Below are 16,456 nucleotides of genomic sequence, written 5' to 3' on the forward strand. Positions count from 1 at the left end.
TACTATGAATGCTTTGAACACCATTGTTGCTAATGCCATGGAAAATTATAAGCTTGGGGAAGCTGGTTTTGACGAGTGTGATATTTTTAGTCCCCCAAGCATTGAGGAGAAAATTTTCTTTGATGATACTTTGCCTCCTATATTTGATGATGAGAATAATAATAATAGCTACTTTGTTGAATTTGCTCCCACTACAATTAATAAGAATGACTATGCATATGTTGGGAGTAGTAATTATTTTATGCATGAGACTCATGATAAGAATGCTTTATGTGATAGTTATATTGTTGAGTTTGCTCATGATGCCACTGAAAGTTATTATGAGAGAGGAAAATATGGTTGTATAAGTTTTCATGTTACTAAAACACCTCTCTATATGCTGAAATTTTTGAAGTTACACTTGTTTTATCTTTCTATGCTTGTTGCATTATGCTTCATGAATTTGTTTATTTACAAGATTCCTTTCCATAGGAAGTGGGTTAGGCTTAAATTTGTTTTGAATTTGCTTCTTGATGCTCTCTTTCGCTTCAACTCTTATTTCTTGCGAGTCGTATCATTAAAACTCGCTGAGCCCATCTTAATGGCTATAAAGAAAGCACTTCTTCGGAGATAACCCATGTCTTTATTTTACTACAAGTACTTTGTTTTATATTTGAGTCTTGGAAGTTGTTTACTACTGTAGCAACCTCTCCTTATCTTAGTTTTATGTTTTGTTGTGCCAAGTAAAGTCTTTGATAGTAAAGTAAATACTAGATTTGGATTACTGCGCAGAAACATGATTTCTTTGCTATCACGAATCTGGGTCTAATTCTCTCGTAGGTAACTCAGAAAATTATGCCAATTTACGTGAGTGATCCTCACATATGTACGCAACTTTCATTCAATTTGGGCATTTTCATTTGAGCAAGTCTCGGTGCCCTAATAAAATCCATCTTTACGGACTGTTCTGTTTTGACAGATTCTGCCTTTTATTTCGCATTGCCTCTTTTGCTATGTTGGATGAATTTCTTTGATCCATTAATGTCCAAGTAGCTTTATGCAATGTCCGAAGTGTTAAGAATGATTGTGTCACCTCTGAACATGTTAATTTTTATTATGCACTAACCCTCTAATGAGTTGTTTCGAGTTTGGTGTGGAGGAAGTTTTCAAGGATCAAGAGAGGAGTATGATACAATATGATCAAGGAGAGTGAAAGCTCTAAGCTTGGGGATGCCCCGGTGGTTCACCCCTGCATATTCTAAGAAGACTCAAGCGTCTAAGCTTGGGGATGCCCAAGGCATCCCCTTCTTCATCGACAACATTATCGGGTTCCTCCCCTGAAACTATATTTTTATTCCGTCACATCTTATGTACTTTGCTTGGAGCGTCGGTTTGTTTTTGTTTTTGTTTTTGTTTGAATAAAATGGATCCTAGCATTCACTTGTGTGGGAGAGAGACACGCTCCGTCGTTGCATATGGACAAATATGTCCTTAGGCTTTACTCATAGTATTCATGGCGAAGGTTGAATCTTCTTCGTTAAATTGTTATATGGTTGGAATTGGAAAATGCTACATGTAGTAATTCTAAAATGTCTTGGATAATTTGATACTTGGCAATTGTTGTGCTCATGTTTAAGCTCTTGCATCATATACTTTGCACCCATTAATGAAGAAACACTTAGAGCTTGCTAAATTTGGTTTGCATATTTGGTTTCTCTAGAGTCTAGATAATATCTAGTATTGAGTTTTGAACAACAAGGAAGACGGTGTAGAGTCTTATAATGTTTACAATATGTCTTTTATGTGAGTTTTGCTGCACCGGTTCATCCTTGTGTTTGTTTCAAATAACCTTGCTAGCCTAAACCTTGTATCGAGAGGGAATACTTCTCATGCATCCAAAATCCTTGAGCCAACCACTATGCCATTTGTGTCCACCATACCTACCTACTACATGGTATTTATCCGCCATTCCAAAGTAAATTGCTTGAGTGCTACCTTTAAAATTTCCATCATTCACCTTTGCAATATATAGCTCATGGGACAAATAGCTTAAAAACTATTGTGGTATTGAATATGTACTTATGCACTTTATCTCTTATTAAGTTGCTTGTTGTGCGATAACCATGTTCTCGGGGACGCCATCAACTATTCTTTGTTGAATATCATGTGAGTTGCTATGCATGTCCGTCTTATCCGAAGTAAGAGAGATCTACCACGTTAATGGTTGGAGCATGCATATTGTTAGAGAAGAACATTGGGCCGCTAACTAAAGCCATGATTCATGGTGGAAGTTTCAGTTTTGGACATATATCCTCAATCTCATATGAGAATAATAATTGTTGCCACATGCTTATGCATTAAAGAGGAGTCCATTATCTTGTTGTCCATGTTGTCCCGGTATGGATGTCTAAGTTGAGAATAATCAAAAGCGAGAAATCCAAAATGCGAGCTTTCTCCTTAGACCTTTGTACAGGCGGCATGGAGGTACGCCATTGTGACACTTGGTTAAAACATGTGCATTGCAAAGATCCGGTAGTCCAAGCTAATTAGGACAAGGTGCGGGCACTATTAGTATACTATGCATGAGGCTTGCAACTTGTAAGATATAATTTTCATAACTCATATGCTTTATTACTACCGTTGACAAAATTGTTTCATGTTTTCAAAATAAAAGCTCTAGCACAAATATAGCAATCGATGCTTTCCTCTTTGAAGGACCATTCTTTTTACTTTTATGTTGAGTCAGTTCACCTATCTCTCTCCACCTCAAGAAGCAAACACTTGTGTGAACTGTGCATTGATTCCTACCACTACAAGAAAAGTTCTGATAGACAACGTCCCAAAATCGTCAACTAAGGGGCATTTTTCGTCGCCTATGGGCCTAACCCGACGATATGGGTTCTGTTGTCGAAACCGCGTCAGGCAAAGTCCTACGACGATTTTTTCGGTCCGTCGCGCTTGGGCGCCCTTCCGCCACGGAAAATCGGACCGTTGCCCAAGTGTTTCCGGGAGCCCGTTGACTGCTGACGTCATGCAAACTGACACGTGGCAGACGCCGTTAACTGGCAGTTAACGGCGTTAACCGGCAGAAACCCGTGGTAGATGGTAGGCCCACACGAGGCCTGCCACGTCTTAAGCGGGCCGGCCCATTAAGTTTGTGGGCCGGGCCAGCTGACTTAGTTTGACCGGTCAACTATATAGCTGGGCTGGTCCATTAGTTACGTGGGCCGGCCTAACCTCTAAGGTTGACCGGTCAAAACTTTAATGGGCCGGCCCACTAAGCATGTGGGCCGGCCGAATGCACTCGTTTGACCGGTCAACGAGCAAAAGGGCCGGCCCACAAGACATGTGGGACCCACTTTCCGGTATCGGGCCGGCCCATTTACAAAGTGGGGTCCACATTAAAGCAACCGGGCCGACCCAAGAAGTTAGTGGGCCGGCCCAATTAGCATGTGGGTCCCACTTTCCTCGCTATCGGACCGGCCCATTTAGTACGTGGGGTCCACATTAGATCAAATGGGCCGGCCCAACAAGCCAGTGGGCCGGGCCAAAAGCACCGGTGGGTCCCACTTTCCGGTTAAAGGGCCGGCCCATTTAGTATGTGGGGTCCACCATATAGCAAGTGGGCCGGCCCAACAAGATAGTGGGCCGGGCCAAAACGCTAGTGGGTCCCACCTTCCGGCTAAAGGGCCGGCCCATTTAGTATGTGGGGTCCACCATATAGCAAGTGGGCCGGCCCAACAAGATAGTGGGCCGGGCCAAAACACCGGTGGGTCCCACTATCCTGTTAAAGGGCCGGCCCATTTAGTATGTGGGGTCCACCGTATAGCAAGTGGGCCGGCCCAACACGCTAGTGGGCCGGGCCAAAAGCACGGGTGGGTCCCACTTTCTTGTCAAAGGGCCGGCCCATTTAGTATGTGGGGTCCACCATATAGCAAGTGGGCCGGCCCAACATGCTAGTGGGCCGGGCCAAAAACAAGGTGGGTCCCACTTTCGTCTTACAGGGCCGGCCCATTTAGTATGTGGGGACCACCACAAAAGCAATTGGGCTGGCCCAACTAGTTAGTGGGCCGGCCCAGTAGTCGGTGGGGTCCACCTTAAAGCAAGTGGGCCGGACCAATAAAAGTGCGGGGTCCACAGTAAATCAAGTGGGCTGGCCCAATAAGTAAGTGGGCCAGCCCGTTTAGTTGCTGTTTATATGCCGGCGTAAAAGGCGCTTTAGGATTTTGCGGGCCGGCACGTATGTGATTTCGCTTAATTGGGCCGTTTAAGGGATGGGAATTCGTGATTTAGATACTGAGAATATTTACGCAGCATTGATTTATGTCGGATAGCCTCACTTACCACAAGCACCAAAGAAAAAATGCGCGAAAGAACTATAAAAACTAACTAAATATTACATCAGCTGCAAGGCTTTGAAAAAATATTACAGAACCCGGAGAAATTGAATGGTAATTAAACCTAGCAATACAATGAAGCGATCCGGCAATCTTTTAAGTTGTCCATGCAGCACCTATATCTGAAACAAAGACATTACAAGTTAAGACAAGCAACAATGGAAACGCAAAGACACCGCAATATTGTTTGCCAAAGAATTTGGAACTCATCATTTCGTCGTTATAACAAGATCATTGTAATGCGCACAATAAGCAAACAAAGAGTGCATGCCGCATACCAACGACCAATATAACGAGCATGTTAGAATGAAACAGACAGACTTACTACTCGTCGAGTCCCATGCAAACCAACATGTTCAGGGAGTACAAAATTGGCATGAACAACATAGTAGCAGGCTATAAATTTTGTAACAAGGACTGAGCAAGATGAAGTTATGATGGCTACATCTACAGAGCAGGGAATGTAAACCAAAAATAGAAGTTACGATGGCAAAAGCTAAAGAGGAGGGAATGTGAACCAACATGTGCCAAGTGCAATTACTTCATTTTGGCCGTGAACTAAATAATACTCCTGAACTTATAGTGAAGGGGATGCAAATCAAGATGTTTCGGGATATAAACTTGTAATGAGCAACACATAGAGGATAGTTAATGCTGGAGCTTAGGATGGACCGGATACGGAATATAGTGGGATCACCCGTGAACTTGTATAAGAGGGAATGCAAACCAATATGTTCAGCTTTCCATATGTGAGCGTCATGCCAAGTCAGAGAAACAAGTCAATAATGCAGCTTTTGAAGAACAAGATGGCACGCAAAATTATTATCTAGTAGTATGACAAGTATATTTGTACTACGAGGCTAGATAGCGAGTGATAGCATGCCAAACTAAGTCCTTACTTTGTTAGCTTACAATGAACTAGATACAAAACAATGGCATCACCTGTAGTACAGGGAATGCAAGCCAACATGTTCATGGAGTAAAAAATTGGCACAAACAACATAGTAGCAGGCCATAATTTTTGTAACAACGGCTGAGCAAGATAAAGTTATGATGGCTAGATCTACAGAGCAGGGAATGTAAACCAAATATAGAAGTTACGATGCCAAAAGCTATAGAGCAGGGAATGCGAACCAACATGTGCAATTACTTAAAATTGGCCATGAACTAAATAATAGCAGGATGTTACTATAATACCTATAATTTTTGTAACAACGACTGAGCAAGATAGAAGTTATGATGGCTACATCTACAGAGCAGGGAATGCAAACCAAAATGTTCAATCGCTTAAAGTTAGCAATGAAGTAGAAAATAGCAAGGTGTTAAGGTCATAACTAGGAATGAACTAAAAGAGCTTCAGACAAACAAGCATCTGAACCCAGAACATGGCGCTAAAACAAGGGACTTACATTAGGAGAAGCACTCGTGGGAGTCACGACGAGATCTTCCCGGGGTTGATAGATCCGGTGATGAAGTACGCTACATGTGCTACTTGGGGTTGGAGAGACGGCCATTACACTTCATGGTTACTCATCTCATCCGCAAAAACGTAACGGCGCGTCGTTAGCACAAACAGGTTCCCCCAAGATTAAACAAGAACTTGCAGGCAAGCAATAGAAAAGCGACGGTAGAAGAGTTTAGATCGTGCACGGCGCCGGTGAAGCAGATCCGGTTAATGCACAGTGGTGTCGGTGAGCTAGATCCGATGCGGTGGACGACGGATCCGGCGAAGCGGCTCCGGTTGGGTGGACGATACCGCCGCTGAAACGACTGCGGTAGACTGCTGGATGAGTATATGGTTTCGAGGTTCGGCGGGGATGATCCGGTCCGGTTGATGACGGCGTCGATGAAGCGGCTCCGGCAGACAGCCGGATGACGAGGATCGCGAGGCCTCGGGTAGGCCAGGGAAGTCCGGCGGGGATGTTCCGGTGCGGTGGCCGTGGAGGTGGGAGAGAGAGGGACTTGGGAAGTTCCGGTGGGTGGTCTCAGAGGAGAGAGTGAGGGAAATGAATTTTTTTCCGGGGGGTTTCCGGAGCTAGAGAGGTGGTGATCGAAAAAAATGACGGGTAGACCCCCCACCAACCGACTTATACATGGACATTGTTGTCATCTTTACGAGGGTAGAATGGGAAGTTAGAAGCGTGTGAAATATTTGTATTTTTCGGGCGGGAAGTTTTGCCGCTGGAATGAGATTTCGAATTTGGCCACAGTAATACAAAAATATGAGACCGTACTAGTACGGCCAAATGTCACATCAATTCATCATCACGTTGAAAATCGGTTAGCACGATCATAATTATTGGCCGTTGGCACATCAGTTCTCCAACGCTTGATCCAACGGTCAAAGTTCCTTTTTTTAAGAGAACGGTCAAAATTCATTGGATTCGCTCGGGAACTGCGCGCGCCAAAACGAGTCTGACGAAGATGTTTCTAGAGTTCTCAGAGCAAGTACAATAAGGTACACTCAGCTGGCTATAAGAGATAAAATATTATATGTTTGCTTAGTTGGAGGAGAGAGATTAGGAGAGAGAAGAGAAGTGGGCTAGTACTATCTAATAGCCAGCTCTACACGTGCTCCTAGGCACTATGTGAGACTAAAAGATGGGCCATGTATTGTTAAAGTACTCCGTACTAGACTTTTATAGTTTACTATTGTACATGCTAGCTATAAGTTGACTATAGATGATGTGGCAAATTGTTATAGCCGACTGCCGGCTACACTATTGTTCTTGCTCTCACGGACGCGCCTTGGCGATACATTGAATGCAAATCTTGCAAGGTCAAAAAAAAATGCAAATCTTGCAGGATCGTATGTGGCTGCTATGAGCTGAAGTACTCCATGAAACCATGAACATACATGTAGATGGGAATCCCATGTAGACGATCTGAAGAACGACCCGCCGCATCTTTCACAAATCCATCTACATGACATGATAAACTTTAATTAAGAAGCAGCCACGTAACAATTATTGCCCAAAATCTAACGGGTTCGACAATAAGCTGGTAATTCTCTATTATATATAAACACCAAAAAAAATATAGCAAGTAAGAAAGGAGTGTCAATGCCACCAGGACTTACAAAAAAAGGGAATTAGCACTTCGTAATCTCTTTGTTTTTACACATACCTTCTGCTCAGGAATCCAGGGCCTAGGGTCACATCAAGTCATAATCAGAAACCAAAGTCGGTTCCCATGTTCTCCAATTCAAAACGCGTACAAAATATTTCAGTGTGTGAAATAATTGTATTCGATAGGCATGAGGTATATGCTACAGTGTTGAGATTTTGAATTAGACGGTTGTTAAGCTATTGATTATATGGAGTCGAAATTTGGTAGCATACATAAGTATCTTTGTTCACAACTCGCCTGTACAGAAGCAGGAACAGCTGTTGTGTTGCAGCACAACACAAAGGAGAAGCACTGTTCCGTTCATTGCAAACTAAATTCCTAGACATACATTGTGTTGTGTCTTGTGCATCTGTGAAGTTTCATCCAAAAATATGTCAAAATGTGGCCTACACAAAAAGAACAAATGATCTGTAAATAGTACATGACACTATTTACGTACGTCTTCTCTTTTTTACACAGGCCACATTTTGACATATTTTTGGATGAAACTTCACAGATGCACAAGACACAACACAATGTATGTCTAGAATTTTAGTTTGCATTTTTTGGAAACTTGGAAGTGTCACAACAAAAAATGGGGTGCGGGCGCAACTAGTTGCAAATGAGAGTTTCCCACTCAATACCGCGATGAATGAACCAGACCAGTTGACAAGCTTCTAGACCTGGGCTATATGTAGAAAGCTGGAAATCAATGGATCACAGAAAATCATCAGTGTCAAGCTTTAATGCACTAGCCAACGCGACCAAAAGTCCGAACTTGAGACTATGGGCTCTATACCATGTCAAGCTTCATCCACGAGCCAACGGAACCACAAGTCAGAACTGATGGAAAGGGCTAGGCAATCCACTTATAATATTAACAATCAGCAGGGTTCCGGTTCAAAAAAAAATCCACATCACAACAAGGAAACGACCACCAAGATCATAGCAATTGCAGATAAATGCACCTACGAAATATGCTCAGACTAAGGAACCATTTTACAAGACGAAGGTAATGACCTGTCACTGTCCCCGTTCATCTCCAATTATCTAGCAGATACTCTTCTTACTACTTACTAGCATTCCTAACCTGCTCCAGTAGGGCCTCCTTCCGTGCTGCTATCGTTCTAAAATTGTCGACTTCTAGTCTTAGCGCAGCTGATGCAGCTCGTTCTACTTGGAGTTGCTCCTCTAGAACTTGAGCATGCAAATACTTTGACTTGGACATGGACTTGCACTTCAGCAGTCAAGCATTCCGTAAGAAAGTGTTTTTGGCAATGCCTTTCTTTTTTATTGCCATAGAAAATGCCTTCACACATTCTTCATCGGTTTTTTCCAGACCGTTTTTACCGGGTTTTGCCATCTCTAATTTCATATCTTCCTGCAAAAAATTCAGTTCGTACACATGTGTAAACATGATAGTTACTACAGAGAAACTTGCTGATAGTAGATTTATCATGTGTATGACCTACTTTTATTCCTACGAGTTTGGCATGTCCGATTCACATCACATGAATTTTAATAAACATATATAATATCATATTGACGTGTACTTTACTACTCCTACAAGTTGGGATGTGAGTCGTCACAAAATTTCAATCTTTGAGAAGACTTACAAGAACACTCCGTGCGACTTCTCCAATCACTTCAAGTTTGTTCTTCTGGCATGCTTCAAAAATCTCCGGCAGAGTCATCTCTTTGTTTGGTTCCCTTTTACTTGCATTATGTAACATCTGCATTTTAGTACTACCATTTATAAATCGAATAACGTGGTTGAAATGGAGGATCATAATATAAGCTGCACACTGGTGTATATACTCTGCATGATCTTTTACTAAAATATTTCTAAATAGCAGTTATAAAACAACATGTCCTTACTTTTTTCCGAATGTGCACTATAAGGTTACGAGATCCCGTACAGCTAGGTAAAAGTAGTTTACCGTGGTTTTTCTGATTCCGTTTAGCCAAATTCTGCAAAAAGGATACTAGTGAGACACTCGCTATAAATAAGAATCCAAGATGTGATCTGGTCTCGATCTTACAAATCATACCATATTCTTTGGATCAGACCGAGTGCTTCACAAGATCTCCCCACTGTTTGTCGGTCATTTGCTTAAAAGGAGATATAGTTGGAACACTCCCGAGTAATCTTTCCAGTGAAGTATTTCTTCTTTAGCCTCGCTGCGATATCGGCGCGGACAGATCTGAGAATAGACCGTTGAGAACATGCTTTACTTCCTCTTGGTCCTCATCGAACTCGAACCTTAACTGTTCACAACAATATAAACCGTTGGTGCGATATACATAGAGCCAACAACAAGCTAGAAGGAACGGGACGTGCCAATGTGGTATACTAGTATGAGTAACATTACCAAGAGAAAGATGACTTACGTGTAACCCGTGCACTAATTTTTCAAAATGCGCAGAGGTGTCTACGTGCTCTTTCCATGTTGGGAAGATAGGAATTTCATTCCTGACGAAAATTCCTACATCCGATGCTAATTTACAAGATTCGTCTGGGTCCAGTGGCCTTCTGCCACCTACGATAGATGAAAGGCGAAATCTTGATTCCATCCCAGCAAGCTTAGCTACGAACATTTTCCCTACTGTTGGGCCCCTCGTTTTTCTTGATCGTGGTGCAACTACAAAGTTAAGCATTACATCAAGCTATCAAGGTAGATATATATATTTATATATATATATATGTTTATTTATTTATGTATAAAGTATAACTTTATAACGGAGAATGAAACTATAAGCATTGGAAAATGTACCTTCTTCGGTGTGGGGCTCATCCTCAGGGGAGTTGTCTATGGCAGGACTAATATGGGTCAGTGGGAGATCATCAACAGTTTGTTGATGTTGTGCTAGCGATGTTTGGCCGGTTGTGGTTGTGTCAGCTGGTACTCGGTACGAGTGTGTCCTTGGGCAGTATTTCCTACCACAGCTATCGCTGATCCCAATTGTGGCTGAGAAGTTGCCGTGGAAACCGGTTCTCGCCGCCAATTGTTGTTGAGAAGTTGCCGTGGAAACCGGTTCTGCCGCCAATTGTGGCTGAGAAGTTGCCGTGGAAACCGGTTCTCGCCGCCAATTGTGGCTGAGAAGTTGCCGTGGAAACCGGTTCTGCTGCCGATTGTCGCTGGTTGACTGGATTGGTAACAGGTGGCTGATTCAACCGCTTGGGGTGTTCACCACGTTTTTTTATTTCAGTATTCTTAGCATTTGCGTTATTTTCTTCAGCTAGTGCCATGAATCGCTGAGACTGTCTAGTAGCAGAAGCAGATTTCTTTTTTGGTTGCAGCTGTTCTATCACCGATTCAGGTACCTGTTGCAAGGTCTTCCTCTCATTGGTTGTTCCTGCGAAATTCTTACTTGAAGCTGCAGATTCCTAGCACACATAAACGATATTTCAGTCTACAGAAGTCCCATATATGATGATATGCAAATGGAATAGAATGAAGAATAGTAAAGGATGACGTGCATGCTGAAACATATATATGATGCGTTAAGGAGACCTAGAGGTGGCATGTGAACATGTTTGGTGGGATTCAGGATACAAATATACAACACATGGAAGTTGCAACAGATATCTCCAAGTAAAAAAACAGAAATCACCTGGTGGGGTTGAGGAGAATGGTCAGGCAAGGCATCTTCCTGAGTCAGCTCTCCAAGAGGCTCAGCAGGATCAAATTGTGAATCATAACATTGTTCTTTATCTTTGGGGAGGGGAAAGGGTTCTTCTCCGATTTTGTTCAGGTTTGCACTAGAGGCAATAGCGTTACAGATTTTTGTGCCCACACGGCTTGCAAATCTGCTACATATCTTCCGTCTCCGTTTCTCTTTTAATTCATTCTTCTGTATTGCAATAATATCTAGCATGCATTACAAAAAAAATGCTAATGAGATGGCGGTGCAAGTAAGCAAAAAAATACTTTTCGAAATCACATGCATAACGAATGCGGCCATATCAACCTTCTTGGAAGTGGGCGCGTGTACGCTTTGGTTTCCTGCCGTGGACCATGTAGGAGCCCATCTCTCCAGTCCGGTGGACGGAAGGAGTAGGGGATTAAGATACGAGAACCCGGCGATGGTGACTGTCGCTGACAAGGCGGCGGTGGAAGTCGGCTACGGAGGAGCTCGTATGGTACAGTGGTCGTCGGTGGGGGTGGGGGAGGTGGAAGCTACTCCGGCTTGCTAAAAAGCAAGGGAGACGGCGGAACGTCGTCGGTCACTACGGTGGCCGATGAGAAGGCAGTAGTGCTGGTGTGGGAGTGGGACAGTGGGCCGGCGCCGGCGTGTGAGATGATCCGGTGGGTCATGCGGGGTGGAAGCGTGAGAGAGAGATGCGGGGTTCGGCGCCGCCGGTGATAGGTCTGAATTGAGCGGTCCGGGGGGATAAGATCGACACTGTACTTATTTCACATCGCTTTGAATTTTGGAAACGGGAGGGGGGATTTCGGCGGGAATTTTGGGGCAGAGTTGAAATTATTACTGGTTGGTGGAAAACTGTGGAACCCTAGCCTACGAAATCCCGGGTCTGAAGCTGAGGGTCCTTTTGGTGTGGCTTTTTGGCTTTTGGATTTTGGAAGCCAAAAGAATATAATATTTGTTTTTGGCTTCCAAAATCCAAAAGCCAAAAAGGCAAAAAAAAGCCACAACAAAAGGGCCCTGAGTATGTTCGGGGTCAAGGGGATATGCTTGTTGGTTCTTGGGTGCATATGATCTCTTTATTTCGAAATTCATCTTCTATACATTTTGAAATGTCAAAAAAGAATAAAACGAAAAATGCATGTGTACTTCTTCGCTTGCTTTATACACATAAAATATTTCAATGGAAAATCGAATAGTAATTTGGGCTATGTAAAAAGAGTTACTCCGTAAAAAAATGTGCTAACCATAAGGCTTTTTATGAGACATGTTTTCTCTCTTTTTTTACATCGACCATGAAAAAAACTTGTTTTTTTACATCAACCATGAAAAATACTTTTTTTTACATCGACCATGAAAAATACTAGGAATTTGCTAAGAGCATCCACAACGTGTAGCCAAAAGTGGTTCCATATTTGATTTTTGGCTTTTGGAACTAGTTCCATACATTGTAGAGGTAGTTCCAAAACCAGAAAAACAAGGAACCGGAGCAAGTAGGTGCTCCGATGCCAAATTTCACTTTTGGCATTTGGAACTAGTTCCCTACATTGTGAGAGTAGTTCCATATTGGCTTTATGTGTTGTTTTAGCTTGATGGCGGGACCCACGTTATAAATATTTGGAACCACTACATTGTGGAGCTATTGCTATATTTCACACCAAAGCCAAATTCACCATCGTATCGGATTTGGCAATAGCAACATTGTGGATGCCCTAAAGTTATATTTTCCATCTTGTACACAATTAAAAATATCTTTAAAACAAACAAATCTCTAATGTCTAGGTGTACCATCTCTACTAGTACTAGTATATACTAGTAAATTACACGTGCCTTGCACGTGAGAGCTCTTTTTTTTAGTGAAACAACTTCGACGCAGGATTTTGTGAAGCTTTTTAACTTAATTGGTCAAACATGCGAAGCATGTGCCATTTACTTGTACAACTTTATCGGAAAAAATTACTTGTACAAGCTAGTTCCCCTAAGTACTACCAAGCACATAAGTAAACAAAAGAACCAGGGACATCATCAACCGAAAACAACAATCTATTCATATAGCGGCTCTTGCATCACCCTTTGAAAATCATCTACCCGCAAAGATGAGTGCGAGTTTCTGCTCGTGCTTTCACCTGTTCCAAGATCGTCCAGTTGATCTCATGGACATCCGCATCAGCCAAAGCGGTAACCAAGTTGCCAGCCACTAGCTTCTGCAGATCAGCAACGGCATGTAGGCCATCTTGAATTGTAGAATTCCATCCTCGGTTCATTTCTTTGTTCCGCCAAGTGGCCACATCCAAGTCCTTTTGAAGACGCCTAATCTTAGCTTCCCCATTGCCACATCCTTCGTTTTGTTCCTACAAACGTTTGCATCACCGGAACTCGGACATCCGTGCTACAATGCTGCTTAGCGGTGGACATGAGCAGATCACTTGCTTCGCGATTTGCCATGCATAAAATCAATCAGCAGATTAAAAGGAAATATGTTGGTTGATTCATGTCACCACTTTGAGCAACCCATGAGTTTCTAAACCTTAAATGGAGTCTAAAACATTGCAATAAAAGGGTGGGTGCATCATTTGGATGCAGAGGCCGGGGCGACCCTATTTTCAAGAAAAAATTAGGAAATCTGAAATCTATATCTATATCTCTACCATCTATACCACTCCACTCCAGTTGACAGTTTGATCTCTTTCAGTACATTAGATTATGTCATGTTTAAAACACTATTATAAAATTACCTCCTTAATGTTGAGCTCAGGAGGATCCAGATGTGCTGATCCTAGGCGGCCCCTCAAATGATTGCTTGCTAGAACAATAGGACCAAATCCCGCCTCCTTTCTACCAATGTCTGCATCACTGGCGCGCTCACTGTCTTTGTTAGGAACATGAGCAGTGGCTAGCTGCTGCAAATCAAAGTTCATCAAATCAATCAGCAAACAACACATATGAAATTTGAGCAGTGCGGCTAAATACCTTCTTCAGCAGCTGCCCCACGGAATCGTCCTTTTGGCGGCACATCACACGGGTGAAAAATCTCGGCGGCGGTGATTTTGTCCCATTCCACAGTATGCCGAGCTTGGCTGCAATTATCTTATTCTGCAAGATATTTTGCCTCCGAGATTCTTCGTAGGCATTCTCGAGGGGAATATCTAGCAGGCATTACAAAAAAACAGATGCTAATAACAAGCAGTGGAAGCAAGCAATAAACTAGTCTCGGAAATCAAATACATAACAAAAGCTGCCGGACAAAGTGTTCAACCTTGGTCGACTGGGGAGGTGGCGCGTTGGCCGTTCGTTTTGGTTCGGTGGATCATGGTGGCGCTTTGTGTACCGATCTCGCCAGCCGGTAAGATGAACCAGTGAGTCGGGGAAGCAGATCCGACGAAGCGGACGGAGTGTGGTTGACGGCGTCGCTGAGCTGGCTCCGGCGCGGTGGATGTCGGCTACGGATGGAGGACTGAGAGGGAGCGAGACGGACTAGGTGCGAGGTAGGGAGAGAGGCCCTTGCTTGTCCGTGGGTGGGGCTGGATATAGGGGAAATGAAAGCCCTAGAAGATAGCATCCTGCTAATATCCTAGTACAAAACAATTGAACTAGAAAATCCCGCCAATATATGGTGCTGAATTGCGGGCGGCTCATAGCTTGTGCACAAATAAAATGGGAAAATCCAAAAAATGTAGTTCAACAAAAAAAACTCTAGTGGCAAAGTCGCTAGCTCGCCATGAGAAGATGCACTCCGCCAAAAAATGTCATGAGAAGCTAGTTTGCTATGGATCTTGCATTAACCCTGCTCGATAAAATGGTGGGCACAAAAGACAAGCTAAATCAAAAATAATGGTGGTAGAAAGATGTAACTCTCAAATGTAAACTCTACTAAACAGGGCCAGCTCAAAAACATGCCTCATATTATTAGTACTTCCTCCGGTCCATATTAACTGCCACTAAAATGGATGTATCTACAAATACATCCATTTGAGTGGCATGTATATGGATAGGAGTAGTAGATCAAGGAGTTGCGAGACAGTGGAGGAAATGAGGTGGGGAGGAGGAGGGTGACGACCAGACCCCCACCTCCACGGCACCGCATAAATAGAAGCTAAAATATGTGAAACAATGGAGGAAATGAGGTGGAAAGGTCTTCTTTTTAGCCCCAGCGTCACCGCAGATCAGGTGACATGCACCTATTGCATGTCACCGTGTGACATGCGGTTTAAATTCAAATTTGAACACTGCGAACAAATCTGAAAAAAATCATGCATGTTCATAGATATTAAGATAACCCCTAAAAAATTCAAGTCAAAATTCGAAACATACATCGAGAAACAAAAAAGAGAAATCTGTCATGAATAGTTCCCGAATTCAAATCTGAGTTTCTCTGTAGACTATTCACATCTGAGTTTCTCTTTTTGTTTCTCGATGTATGTTTCGAATTTTGATCTGAAATTTTTAGGGGTTATCTTAATATGAGCTGTGAACGTGCATGATTTTTTTCAGATTTTTTCGCAATGTTTAAATTTGGATTTAGGCCGCATGTCACACGGTGACATGGTGCATGTCACCATGTCACCTCGCTACCGCTCGAGAAATGGAGCCCCTCTCCGCTGGGCTCCATAAAAGCTTCACTGCTCGTGTCAATCGTTGAAGACACTGGCAAGTGCATGTCAGGGGGACAGAGAATAAATTTCGTCCACGCGTCGGCGCGTGCTGTCTACCCCAAACCCTAAACTCTGTCTTATGAAGTCAAAGCATGCATGAAGAGAAGTGGTTTTGGGTTTCTGTTGACTGCCAAAACCCACCGGCGGGCAGCGGCCTTGTCAACACCGTAGAGCCGGGAAGAGCCTAGAGCTGCGGCTGGCTGAGACCCCTCCGAGCGACGGCCCGCAATGCTCTTCTGGTCACACGCGGCGTTGCGAAGTGCAAGGCGTGCCACCCGACCTATACCCGGTCGGGAAGGTGATGAGGATGCCTCGCTTAGTTTCTCTGCAGGGCATACATGTAAACGTTAAATGCGAGCCTCGATCGGCTCTCAGGTAATCCTGTGAATCGGCTCAAAGAGCCGATCCACCCATGATCCGTACGGGGTGCACGAATACTTGGTGGTCCTGCTTGATCAAGATGAAGCTGATGAGATCTACGACGATTTAGGGTTTTCACCGCATAATCGGATCATCCTACTCCAGGTTGGGCCTTGCGGCCACGCACGGTGCTCGTAAGCCGATCCTAAACAAGGCCAAAAAACCAACATGAAGTTGATCCTAGGAACATCCCGTTTAGGACTTGCGAACGCCACCCTACGTGCCACCGGATCCTCCCCCTTTGTAAGGCCT

Source organism: Lolium rigidum, chromosome 7 (assembly GCF_022539505.1).
Source record: "Lolium rigidum isolate FL_2022 chromosome 7, APGP_CSIRO_Lrig_0.1, whole genome shotgun sequence".
Taxonomy (NCBI): domain Eukaryota; kingdom Viridiplantae; phylum Streptophyta; class Magnoliopsida; order Poales; family Poaceae; genus Lolium; species Lolium rigidum.